Source organism: Vicugna pacos, chromosome 9 (assembly GCF_048564905.1).
Source record: "Vicugna pacos chromosome 9, VicPac4, whole genome shotgun sequence".
NCBI classification, from domain to species: Eukaryota; Metazoa; Chordata; class Mammalia; order Artiodactyla; family Camelidae; genus Vicugna; species Vicugna pacos.
The window spans coordinates 11,876,422-11,890,603 of NC_132995.1; the positions used below are offsets into that span (position 1 = coordinate 11,876,422).

Genomic DNA, 14,182 nt, shown 5'->3' on the forward strand with positions numbered 1-14,182 from the left:
ACTGAAATGAAAAATTTACTAGAGGCACTCAACAACAGATATAACTGACAGAAGAAATAATTAACAAATTTGATGGTAGATATTACGTAATCTAAAGAACAAAGAGAAAAAGGAATGAAGGAAAAAATGAACAGAGCCCCAGAGAAATATGGGACACCATTAAGCAAAACAGTGTACAGTTAACGGAATGTCAAAAGGAGAGAAGAGAAAGAAGAAACATTATTCTAAGAACTTATGGTGCACACACACATATATACAAACACACATACACACACATTAGCACTGTTGTGTCTATAACAAACTGGTAATATAATTGCCAATAACCGCACAGAGGAAATACACTGGAGCAAAGTTGTACTGGGCTAAGGTGAGGACTCCAGATGAACAAGAACAAATGAAGAGAACCAGAAATGGTAAGTGAGAAGGTTAATATAACAATATCTGTAAGTATATGCTTGCTCTCCTTTCTTCTCTCAGTTTCTTTCAAAGACATAACATTATATAAAGTAATAATAAAAAACAATGAATTCTTGGTAACATTTATGGGTGTAATATGTATACCAATAATGCCACATAAAGGGGGGAAAAGTAATAGGACTCTGTAAGAGCAATGTTTCTACATTCCACTGGAATTAAGTTAGTATAAATCTGAAGCTCGCCCTGACTAGTTAAGATGTATGTGGTAAGCCACTTAGGCAACCACTAAGGAAATGACTCAAAAATTAATGAGAAAAAAATCAGCAAAGAAATTTAAATGCTACAGTAGAAAGTATTCACTTAACGTAAAAGAAACCAGTAAAGGAAGATACAGGAGCAAAAAAAGTCATGAGACACATAGAAAATAAAAAGTGAAATGGCACATGTAAATCTAACTGTATCAACAATAACATTAAAAGGGAACAGATTAGACAATCCAATCAAAAGGCAGAGATTGTGGAAAAAAAATCAAGATCCAATGATATGCAGTTTACAGGAAACAAACTTTAGGTTCAAAGATACAAACAGATCAAAAATGATAGAATGAAAAAGATGTATCATGTAGGCAACCAACAAAAAGCTGAGTAGCTCACTAAAATCAGGTGAAACTGACTTTAAATTTAACATTTTACTAAAAGGAAAGAGGGACATTTTATAATGATAATCAAAAGTCAATCAGGAAGATACAACAATTATAAATGCATATGTACGTAACAATAGAGTTCCAAAATACATGAACCAAATACTCAGAAAGGAAGGGAGAAAAACACAATTCAACAATATTTAGAGACGTCAATACTCCACTTTCTATAATAACCAGAGCAACTAGGCAAAAGATCAACAAGGAAATAGAAGATTGGAGCAAGACTACAAACCAACTAGACCTAACAGGCAACTATAGAAAAGCAGCATATACATTCTTCTCAGATGCACATGGAACACTCTCCAGGATAAACTGTATGCTAGGCCACAGAACAAACCTTGACACATTTAAAGGGACAGGGATAATTCTCTGATGACAGTGGAATGAAATTAGATACCAGTAACAGAAAGAAATTTGGGAAACTCACAAGTAGAAATTAAACAATAGTCTCTTCAATAACCAAAAATGGAAATTAAAGGAAAATTAGAAAATACTTTGACATAAATGAAAATGAAGACATTATATACCAAAAGTTATAGGATGCTGCAAAAGCAGTACTTTGAGGAAAATTTAAACTTGTAACTACCTATATTAAAAAAGAATGATTGCAAATAAATAACTTAAACTTCTACCTCAAGACACTGAAAAAGGAGAGCAAACTACACTTGCAGCAGACAGAAGGAAGAAAATAATAAAGATTAGGACAGAAACAGGTGAAATAGAAAACAGAAAAATAATCGTGAAAAATCAGAAAAACCAACAGTTGGCTCATTTAAAGATCAAGATATTGCAATAATATTAGCTAGATATACCAAAAAGAAAAAAAAAGCAAGTAGACTGAAATGATTAGAATCAGAACTGAAAGAGGGGACATTACTACCAACCATACAGAAATAAAAAGGAATATTATGAACTGTATGTCAATATTATTAGATAATTTATATGAAAAACAAATTCCTAGAAAGACACTAACTACTGAAACCAAGTCAAGAAGAGATAGGACATCTGAACAGACCCAAAGCAAGTAAAAATGTTTAATTTATAATCTAAAACCTAACCAGAAAGAAAAGCCTAGACTCAGATGGCTTTATCACTAAATTCTACCAAACATTTAAAGAAGAATTAAATATCATTTCTTCACAAAGTTTCCAATAAATAGGAGGGAATGCTTCCCAACTCATTCTATGAGGCCAATATTACCCTGTTACCCCAGTTAGACAAAGACATCACAATAAAAGAAAACTACAGGCCAGGAGCTCTTATGAATACTGATGCAGATGCAAAAAGCTTCACATATTAGCAAACCAAATCCAGCAACATATAAAAAGTACTATACATTAAGAACAAGTGAACACTAGTGAACTCATCTACAAAACAGAAACAGACTCACAGACATACAGACATAGTAAACAATCTTATGGTTACCGTTGAAGGGGGAAGGGCGTGGGAAGGGATGAATTTGGGAGCTCTAGATTTGCAAATTTTAACTGCTATATATAAAAATAGATTAAAAAAAACAAATTTCTTCTGTACAGGACAGGGAACTATATTCAATATCTTGTAATAAGCTTTAATGAAAAAGAATATGAAAATGAATATATGTATGACTGAAACATGATGCTGTACCCAGAGACTGACACACTGTAACTGACTATACTTAAATTGAAGAAAAAAAAAAAGTGAAACTGTCCTTTGCCTTCTAGCTCTGGTTGGAGGGGAAGGTTCCACGTGGGCTCCCACTTACTTCTCTGCATGAGGAGAAGCTGACGATGTCCAATACTTCGCTGCTTTAGGGGCAGTATTTAGGCCTCGAGCAAAGGTGCAATCCAGAGACCCAGGACTGAGGGTTAGAAGTTTTCCCAGCAGAGCCAGGAATTGCATCTTAGTGTCTGGCCTATAGCTGATTAGAAATTTTCTGACATAAAATTGGAACCAACCAAGACTCACACTGCTTTCCATTCCAGCATTTGTAGGAAGTCGATCATGAACTCTCTGCTACTGGCTACTGTGTGTTACATCCATCAGCTTATAGGCAAACCCTAATTATTCTGAATAAAATTTGCATTTGGGCTCACACACACACAAAAAGAACAAGTAAGATTTATTCCAGGAAGGCAAGGTTGGTTTCGTATCCACAAATCAATTAATGTAATACACGACATCAATAGAATAGAAAACAAAAAACCACATGCTTATCTCAGTAGATTAAAAGAAAATATTTGGCAAAACCTCACTCATGATAAAAACTCTCAGCAAGTTAGGAATAGAAGGGGACTTCCTCAACCTGATAAAGGCATCTATGAAACACTTACAGCTAACATCATACTTCATGGGGAAAGACAATGCTTTCCCCCTAAGATCAAGACCAAGACAAGGGTGTCTGCTTCCACTGCTTCTATTCAACATGGTACTGGAAGTTCTCGTTGGAGCAATTAGATAAGGGGGGGAAGGCATCAAGATTAAAAGGAAGAGGTAAACTGTTTGCAGATGACATGATCTTGTACAGGCAGACTTTGGAGATACTGTGGGTTCACAGTGTAGTGTGCGCACACACTCGGGGACAGGGCTGTGTCTATGGCTGACTGATTCTCTGAGAGGTTGCCGAGATCACTCAACCGGGAAAGAATCATCTCATCAACAAGTGGAGCCAGGACCCCTGTGCAGTCACACGCAAAAGAATAAAGTTGGGCCCTTATCTCAAACCATATTCAAAACTTAACTCAAAATGGATCAAAGACCTACATGTAAGAGCAAAAATAATGAAACTCTTAGATATGACAGCAAAACACAAGCAACAAAGGAAAAATAAGTTGGACATCATCAAAATTAAAAACTTGTGCTTCAACAGACACTATCAAGAAAGTAAAAAGACAACCCACACAACAGAGGGAAATACTCGCAAATTACAGATCTAAAAAGGGGCTTGTGTCTCAAATATATACAGAATTTAAGAAACTCAATAATTAACAAAGACAAACACAGTTAAACATGGGCAAAGGATCTGAACAGACATCTTTTCAAGGAAGATATACGGAGACCAAAAAGCGCACGAAAAGACGCTCAACATCACTAGTCATCAGGGAAATGCAGGTCAAAACCACGATGAACTACCACCTCACACCCACTAGGGTAACTATAATTTAAAAGTCAGATAAGTGTTAGCGAGGATGTGGAAAAGTCAGAACCTTCATATTACTGCTGGTGGGGATGTAAAATGGTGCAGCCACTTTGGAAAATAGTCTGAAGGTTTCTCAAATGATGAAATATAGAGTTCTCTTATGACCCAATGGTTCCACTGCTAGGAATATACCCAAGAGAAAAGAAAACTGTGTCTACACAAATCCCAGATGTTTATAGCACCATTATTCACAGTAGCAAAAGCTGGAAACAACCCAAATGTCCACTAACTGATGCATGGATGAACCAAATGTGGTAAAGCCAGACAATGGAATATTGTTAATGGAAGGAAGGGCTGACACAGGCTGCAACATGAATGAACCTTGAAAACATTATGCTAAGTTAAGAAAAAAGCCAGATACAAAAGACCACATACCATGTGATTCCATTTATACAAAATGTACATAATAGCCAAATGTCCATACTGAGAAAGTGAATTAGTGGTTGATTAGGGCTGGGATAGCTAAGGGGATGGGGTTTCTTTCTGAGGTGGTGAACATGTACTAAAACTGACTCCCATGATTGTTTCACAGATTTATGAATGCACTAAAAACTATTGAATTGCACACCTTAAATGGGTGAATTTTATGGCCTGTGAATTCTATCTCAATGAAGCTGTTTAAAAAATGAAACAATGTGATGTCACTGCACACTGGTCAGTATGGCTACCATAAAAAAGACCACAAATAATAAATTTGGGGGAGGGTGTGGTGAAGAGGATCCTGTACACTGTTGATGGGTACTGATGCAGCCACTGTGGAAAACAGTATGGAGGCTCCTCAAAAAAACTAAAAATAAGGGGAGTGGGAAGGGATAGACTGGGAGTTCAAAATTTGTAGATACTGACAGGCATATGTAGAATAGATAAATAAGATTATATGGTATAGCACAGGGAAATATATGCAAGATCTTGTGGTAGCTCACAGCAAAAATAAAAAGTGACAATGAATATATGTATGTTCATGTATAACTGAAAAATTGTGCTCTACAGTGGAATTTGACACGAAATTGTAAAATGACTATAACTCAATAAAAAAAATGTTTAAAAAAACCCAAAAAACTAGAGAGTAGCCAAATCAACTGTTACTCGAAGGTGGCTTTTGCAGTAGATGACCAATGTGTATTATTAGGAAAGACTAGTGACATGTAAAATATTTTTCTCAAGGCTTAAGAAAAATAAAAATTTCAGTGGACCTAATGAAACTTACAAGCTTCTGCACAGCAAAGGAAACCAGAAGTAAAACAAGACAACCTACGAATGGGAGAAAATTTTTGCAAATGAAACCGACAAAGGCTTGATCTCCAGAATATATAAGCAGCTCATACGACTCAATAAGAAAAAAATAAACAACCCAATCCAAAAATGGGCAGAAGACCTAAACAAGCAATTCTCCAAGGAAGACATACAAATGATCAAAAGGCACATGAAAAAATGCTCAATATCATTAATTATCAGAGAAATGCAAATCAAAACTACAAAGAGGTATCACCTCACACCAGTCAGAATGGCCGTCATTCAAGAGTCCACAAATGACAAATGCTGGAGAGGCTGTGGAGAAAGGGGAACCCTCCTACACTGCTGGTGGGAATGCAGTTTGGTGCAGCCACTGTGGAAAACAGTATGGAGATTCCTCAAAAGACTAGGAATAGACTTATTGTATGACCCAGGAATCCCACTCCTGGGCTTGTATCCAGAAGGAACCCTACTTCAGGATGACACCTGCACCCCAATGTTCATAGCAGCACTATTTACAATAGCCAAAACATGGAAACAGCCTAAATGTCCATCAACAGGTGACTGGTATATTTATACGATGGAATACTACTCAGCCATAAAAACCGACAACATAATGCCATTTGCAGCAAACATGGATGCTCCTGGAGAATGTCATTCTAAGTGAAGTAAGCCAGAAAGAGAAAGAAAAATACCATATGAGATCGCTCATATGTGGAATCTAAAAAACAAAAACAAAAACAAGCAAGCAAACAAAAACAAAGCATAAATACAGGACAGAAATAGACTCATAGACAGAGAATACAGACTTGTGGTTACCAGGGGGGTAGAGGGTGGGAAGGTATAGACTGGGATTTCAAAATTGTAGAATAGATAAACAAGATTACACTGTATAGCACAGGGAAATATACACAAAATGTTATGATAATTCAGAGAAAAAAATGTGACAATGAGCGTATATATGTCCATGAATGATTGAAAAATTGTGCTGAACACTGGAATTTGACACAACATTGTAAAATGATTATAAATCAATAAAAAATGTTTAAAATAAATAAATAAATAAATAAATAAATAAATACATACAGTACCATGAAAAAAAAAACCAACTAAAAATAGGACTAACGTATGATCCAGAAATTCCACTCCCGGATATGTATCTGAAGAAAACAAAAAAATTAACTCGAAAAGATATATATACTCCCAATTTTCACAGTGAGCATTATGTACAGGAGCCAAGACACGGAAACAACCCAAGTGTCCATCAACAGATGACTGGATAAAGAAGGTGTGGTGGGAGAGGGGTCAAGATGGTGGAGTAGCATGTTGAGGAAATCACCTCCCCCCAACAAACACATCAAAACTACATCTACATGTGGAACAATTCTCACAGAAACCCAACTGGAAACTGGCAGAATATCTATATAACCAAAGCTGCAAGAAAGATCTCCACGTAACCAGGCAGGACGGGGGAAAGGGGGCATCAGGACAGGACTGGTGCCCCTGGGAGGGATCTGTAAGGGAGAGAAGGTCCACAAGGGCAGACCCCCACCCTGGGGAGCCCCTTTACCTGCTGGGACAGACAGAGGGGATGAAGAAGCCTAGATTCTACACGGGTGTGTGCTGGCTTGCTAACACTCAGGGCAGAGAGACCTGCACCTCGCTGTACTGCCCAGTCAGACGGGGCCAACGCCCTGACCTGCCCACTCCACACCACCGCCTAGCAGCAGATCAGGGCAGAGATTCAGTCTAGCTGTGCAGAGACAGACTGGGGTACTGGGGTGTAATGAGGGCTGAACCGTGGAAACCATTTGTCAGCACACACACAGGGATGGCAGATGGAACCTGGTGGACATGGGAAAATGGTGCCACAAATAGGCGCAGTGGCTAAGAGCTGAATCTCAGGCAGACAGGCCCTGGGAGAGGACTAGATCTAGCTGCGTGGAGACAGCCTGGAGGGCAGGGGATGTGGTGGTGGGGAACCCACCGTCAGCCCGGGCAGCGTGGGGCAGTGTCTGGCCAGGGTGGTCATTGTCAGCACACACACCAGGTGGTGCCACAGAAACACACATCGGCTGCGTGCTGAGTCTCAGGCGGACAGGCTCCGGGCAGGAGTACACGGTGGTTGGTTTCCTGGCAGGAGCTCTCCGGCTCTGCACACTCCACACCACAGTGTGGAGCCTGATCTGGGGCAGTCAGGTCCTGGGAGAAGTCTGCCACAGACACAGCCTAGGTCCCAGTGGCAGCACAGTCCCCTCGATTCCTGCAGCCACAGTGTCACCCCGAGCTTCGGCCCGCTCCGTACAGGAGCCTAGTGCTAGGTCTGGGGTGAACACGACAGAGAAAGGTACATGAACTTGGGCTGCTTCTGAGCAGAACTGGAGACACCTGCACAGGTGGTGCATAGGTTCCCTGTGACCACACAGTCACCTCCTTGGGGGCAGGGCACGCACTTGAGGGCAACGGAGCCTGGGGGAACCCAACCCTCAGGGCTTCTACTCCAGCAACTGGGGAGTAGACACGGCCCTGACAGGGCAGTGACAGCCACAGAGCAAAGAGGAGACCCCACCCAACATCCAGCACAGGCCCTGGACACCTCAACACCAGTCACACCCCCAATCAGGGGGTGACAGCCAGCACATTCTGAGAAAGGCGTGGCTTTGCTGGGGAACAGAGGGCAAAATTCCTTAGACATTTTGAGCACCATAGTAGTCTGCCTAATGCCTCCCGCCAAAGACGTCCACGTCTTGGTCCCCGGAACCTGTGAATATGTTGCCTTATATGACAAAGAGGCCTATATGACAGATGTAAGATGGGGAGGTTATTCTGGACGATCCAAGTGGGCCCAGTGTTTTCACAAGGGTCCTGATGAGAGCGAGGCAAAAGGGTCAAAGGCAGAGAAGGCAAAGTGATGGGGAAGCAGAGGGAGAGAAGGAGAGATTAGAAGATGCTCTGCTGCTGGCTTTGAAGGGGCCCTGAGCCAAGGGATCTAGAAGTTGGCCAACAGAAAGGAAACGGATGCTCCCTCAGAGCCTCTAAGAAGTACCAAACCTGCTAATAGTCCGACTTTAGCCCAGTCAGACTGATTTTGGACTTCTGACTTCCAGCAATATAAGAAAATAAATTTACGGTTTTTAAGCCAAAAGGAAAAAGAAAGATACAGTGTGCATATACACACAATGGAATACTACTCAACCATCAAAAGAGTGAAATTTTGCCATTTGCAACCACATGGATGGACTCGGAGGAGGGTATTATGCTCAGTTAAATCAGAAAGATAAAAACTGTATGATATCACTTATACGTGAACTCTAAAAAAAATACAAAACAAACTAGCGAATATAAAAGAAAAAGACACAGATATAAAGAACAAACTAGTGGTTACTAGTAGGGAGAGGGAAGGGAGAAAGGGCAAGATGAGGTAGAGGATTAAGAGGTCCAAACTACTATGTATAAAATAAATACGCTATAAGGATATATTGTATGGCATAGGGAATACAGCCAATATTTTATAACTATAAATAGAATATAATATTTAAATATTGTAGATCACTACTGTACACCTGAAACTTATATACTACTGTAAATCCACTATACCTCAATAAAAAATTAATTTAAAAAGGAAACTGAAAATGTACTAGAGGGACACAATAAAATGAATTTTAGAAATGGGAAAAGAAACAAAAGCAAATGAACCTGAGATTTCTTTTTCTTATCTCCCAAGTCCAGACAAACATGAAGAGAAATACCTAGGTAGTGACTTCTCAATGCCAAATATTTCTGATTCAGAGGATACGCTTCTCTGGGGTGTGCTCTAGTGAAAAGAGATGATTATTTTTTCCTATTAAAAGCCTTATCAAGCCCAATACACAATGTTCACACCATCCTGTAGGTGGAGAAATTAAGGCACCTTTCTTGCCTGGTGTGAAGCACATCCCTGCTTATGACTAAACTGCATCCCCCAAAAGACATGGCCGTTCTAAGCCCCACTGCCTGTGAGTGTGGCTTTATTTGGAAATAGGGTCTTTGTAGATGATCAAGTTAAGATGAGGCCATTAGGTTGGGCCCTAATCTAGTATGACTAGTGTGTCCTCATAAAAGGTGGGGGGCGGATTTGGACACAGAGACACACACACACAGGGAGAATGCCACATGAAAACGGAAGCAGATATTAAGTGACAGCATCTCCAAGCCAAGGAATGCCACAGACCACCTGCAAAGCCCTAGAAGCCAGGAGCTTCTAGAAGCATGGAACTCCATCACAGCCCTCAGGCTTTGCCTGCCAACCCTGCCAGCACCTTGATCTTGGACTCACAGCCAAGATCAAGGAAAATAAACTTCTGTTGTCTAAGCTTTACAGTTTGTGGTACTTGATTGTGGCAGCCCTAGTGGTTAATATAAGCACTTTCCCTGTTACATGGAAATCTGCCTGTTATACCCTGCATAGGGAACCCAAATCTAACCCACCAACACTCTACCCTAATTCATCAAGCTACCTGTGTCTAAGCGACCAATGCACACACCTACCCATCATGGTAAGTTTTCTTCTAGAAATCCCCTGACCTTCTCCTGACAGCTGTCTATGGTCTGGCCATTCCAGTTTAACAGAAATGTTCTAAAACTTTGGTGTCTCAAAGAGAAGGGGTCTGGGTGCTAATCCCTTTCCTCTCAGAAGACCCCTGTCCCTTGGGCAGATTTTCTTTTCCCGTCCTTAGCCATCAGCGGTGAATGCTTGCTTTACATTGATGTGACTTAACAGTCATTCTAGACTTATCCAGAAGACAGAAAGTCTGTCCCAAGAAGGCAAGATATTTCTAGTGTCCAGAAACAGAAACACAAACAGCCAGGATTAAAAAAAATTTTTGATAAAGTAATACATGAAAATAACGAAGAAAAATTTTAAAGTACTGAAGTGGAAAGCAAAATGTTCTTAAAAAAAAAAACTTCATCTCAGTCTGTCTCATCTGGAAAAAAATAATGCACAGAACATTGTGTATTTCTAAAATAATATAAATAAAAGCATTTATATGGTGCTCAGTAGAAGCCCAGCACTTCTCCAAGAGCTGTGTATATTTTAATTCATTTAACCCTCATGACAACTCTATGAGGTAGACATTAACTGTTACTATTCCTGTTTCAGAAATGAGGAGACTGAGGCCCAGAGAGGTGAGTCATTTGTCCAAGGTTGCCCTGCTAGAATTTTTTTTAACCACACTTGCTTTTTTATACACATCTGTCCAGCCATCAATGCATCTCATAGTGAAATGCAGACATTTTGACTCATTTTCTGATTTAGAGGTCCTGACATTTGTGCTCTCCCATAAATACTGCCCTTGTGCTATCAAGAGCGTTACTGATGGACATCTGTTAGAATAGCGCTCAACTCTCGTTTCTGGATTTGCTTCTAAGCTCAGCCCTCTTCCTTTCAACACGTGTCCATGGAAGGGCTTCCCAACAACCAGGATTCATGTTCCTTCTGCAAATGGCTTTTAAATGATTTGTGCTTAAACGTTACAAGATGGGAGGGGAACAATAACCCGGCAAGGCTGATTGCATTGTGACTGCTGTTCAACAGGGAGCAACTGTAAGATGCCCTCAGTTACAGGATAAAATCTGATTTCTAGATATGCTGAAATGTGAAAACAAAACAGCTTAGAACTGATAAAATCATGCAGGTAATACATGATGGAGCACTCACTGTATGACCGGTAAACATCGCTATCGCGGTTTTCAGGTGAGGAAGTGTCTCTGAGGCTCTCCTCCTCTGACACTCAGGGTTCAGACTCTCCTCGCTGACCTCTCAAAATTTTAAGGAATCATGAATTATGTGCTCCAGCTTCCTGTCCCAACAGCTGGAGGAAAGGCAGAGAAAGGAGACGACTGAATTTCGGGTCTCTCTCATTAATCTGCAACATTTCTACCTCTTTCAAGATGATCAAATGTTATTCCATATTTAACCTGTAAGTGTGCTGAGATGCAATGGCAAATTTTCTAATGTTGAGATATTTCTGTATTTCTGAAAGCATTCCTCTCATTTATTGTGAATTATCGTCTTAAAACACTGCTGAGTTTAATTTGTTAATATTTTCTTTGTAAATTTTCCTTCTGTTTATGAGTGCCATCGGCCTAGACTTTTATTCTACTTTTCTAGATTTGTTAAGAGAATTATGCCAACCACTAAAATGATTTCAGTAGTATCTGTTCTTTTTCTATTCTCTGGACCACTTTCTATAACCTAGGAATACTTTCTTTGAATGTATGGTGAATTGGCTTATGAATCATCTATACCTTTCTTAGAGTATAGATCTTACTTCCTTTATAATTTCTTTGGTTATTGGTCTATTCAGAGTTTCTACTTTTTCACGTCAATTATTGTTATTAACACTTCCATAGAGAAACTCCATTTTCATCTGCATTTAAATTTGGGAGGGTAAGATGTCCTTTGCCCGGCTGGTCCCTCGAGAGATCCAGCCCTTGTCCTGATTGGATATCAAGGGTAAGGGGAGGGTCCTAAGCCCTGAGCGACAATGCGAGAAACACAGTAGGAAACTTGGATAGAACATCCTCACGGAAAGCAGCTCAGCGTAGCAGGGCCTCAGCCAACGCCCACTGGTGTGTACCGACCAGTTTGAGAACCCGGGAAGCCGCGGTCCCCGTGCAGAGAGCAGAGGGGTGCTGCCCGCCCGCAGGAGAGGGACTAGAGGACCGAACCATCACTAAGCAGCGTCTTTCATGTTATATACGAATGGCGCCACCTGGAGCTCAATGCTGGTGGTGACCCTGGAGTTAGGCGACACAGTCACTACACTGGCAGCGCCCAGGTCCTACATTCACTGTCCTAAGCTCTCAGGATATTGTTGGGTCCGAGGTTGTAGTTGATTTCCAGTTTCATACTGCTGTTCACACTTAGACAAACCCACAGCCAACATACTATTCAATGGTGAAAAGCAGAAAGCCTTTCCACTAAATTGAAGAACAAGACAAGGATACCCACTCTCACCACCTCTATTTAACATATTATTGGAAGTCCTAGCCATAACAAATCAGACAAGAAAAGAAATAAAAGGTTTCCAACTTGGAAGGGAAGAGGTAAAACTGTCACTAATTAGCAGATGAACTGATTACTTTATACAGAGAACCCTGAAGTCTCCACCCTAAAACTGTTAGAACTAATGAATTCAGCAATATCACAGGATGCATGATTAATATACAGAAATCTGTTGCCCTTCTTTACACTAATAATGAAATATCAGCAAGAGAAAGTTTAAAAATCCCATTTAAAATGCATTTTAAAATACCTTAGTAATGTAGTAGTTAGGTTTGGGGAGAGGAGAAATATTCTATACTCTTACTATTAGGTCTCAGCCTTTTACTGAGCCTGTGACTCTGGACTTTAAACTTCACAAATGTTTCTCAGATTCCCCCACCTGCCATCCCTTAGGTTGGACAAGAGGGCTACAGTGGGCTGGAGCGGGCATTTCCTTCTCCCATGTGGCTAGAGCCAGCTGATACTGGATATTTTTCTTCCTCCAGGTTAGTGAGGCTCTGATAATAATACCCTAGCAGGTTAGGCTCTGGTTAATTAGTTTGCCCCAAGGGCAGGTCTTGTTAAGAACAGAATGCTCTAGGGGGAGGGTATGGCTCAAGGGTAGAGCACATGCTTAGCCTGCAGGAGGTCCTGGGTTCATTCCCCAGGACCTCATGAATACATAAATACCTAATTACCACCCCACAAAAAAGAACAGAGTGTTCTAGCATATTTCAGAATGGTTCCTTTCTCTTCCCCATACTGGAAGCACAAGAATTTCCTCCGTATTCAATGCAAGAAGCTGGTCAAACTCCAGGAGTAAATTCCACAATACTACAGAAGCCTCATCATGACTGGGTCCCCACTGGTGTTAACTCCCAGATTGTCCACACTTAGCCTCTAGCAGTTCATCAGTCACAGGTTAGGTTTTCCTGCCCCAGCACCGGTTCCCCTGGTCTCTGTTCCAGCAAGCAGTGACTCCATGTATTTGCCAGTCGGGCTCTGCCATCTTAGGAGCAGCAGTATGCCCTGTATCCTACCCTCCTGTATGTATCCACGAAGAGTTTTGTTGGTTTTTCCAGTATGTTCACCTTTTTCCTTTTTGTTAGGATTGACTGGCAATTTCCAAGCTCCTTACATGCCAATTAGAACCCAAATTTCTAAGGTCTGCCTTTTTATAATTAACATCTCATCACATTCTCCCCCGACCCACCCCATCCTGCCCTCAACCATATTCTGTCTCATCCTCAGCACTGTTTCCTTCCCCAGACAACCTGATGGCTCCTGGATCAATTTAGCAATTTTCTTTGTCTATTTCCTGATTTAATTCAGCACATGCACCCATTATGACCAACTTTAGCAGAAAGCTGTCCAATAACAGGTAAGAAGATTGAATGAAGGAGGTGGCAGATCCACTTCAGCTGATCCTACCTGGACAAGACTGGCCATCACTCACTGCCTCCCCCATAGTAGGAGATACCTGGAACTGAAGATGGGAGGCTGTGTGTCTGAGTTCATGAAGTCAAAACAAGAACAAGACACATTATGTATGAAACTGAGCAGGACTCTGCAGGGTCTTCCATGGGACAGACACCGCCATGTCCACTGCCTCTTGTTTGTAGAA

General features: G+C 40.7%; 1 protein-coding gene across 10 annotated transcripts in view; it reads right to left on the minus strand.

The window, feature by feature from the left end:
- Nucleotides 1-14,182, minus strand: part of LEUTX (leucine twenty homeobox) — a 76,119-nt gene that overhangs the window by 11,164 nt on the left and 50,773 nt on the right. For 4 of the 10 annotated variants that reach the window (XR_012075516.1, XR_012075515.1, XR_012075512.1 and 1 more), the window contains exon 5: nt 11,230-11,383. The exons of the other annotated variants lie outside the window; for them this stretch is intronic. The gene's annotated coding sequence lies outside the window, so the exon portion shown is untranslated. The remainder of the gene's footprint in view (nt 1-11,229; nt 11,384-14,182) is intronic. 10 annotated transcript variants of the gene reach the window in all.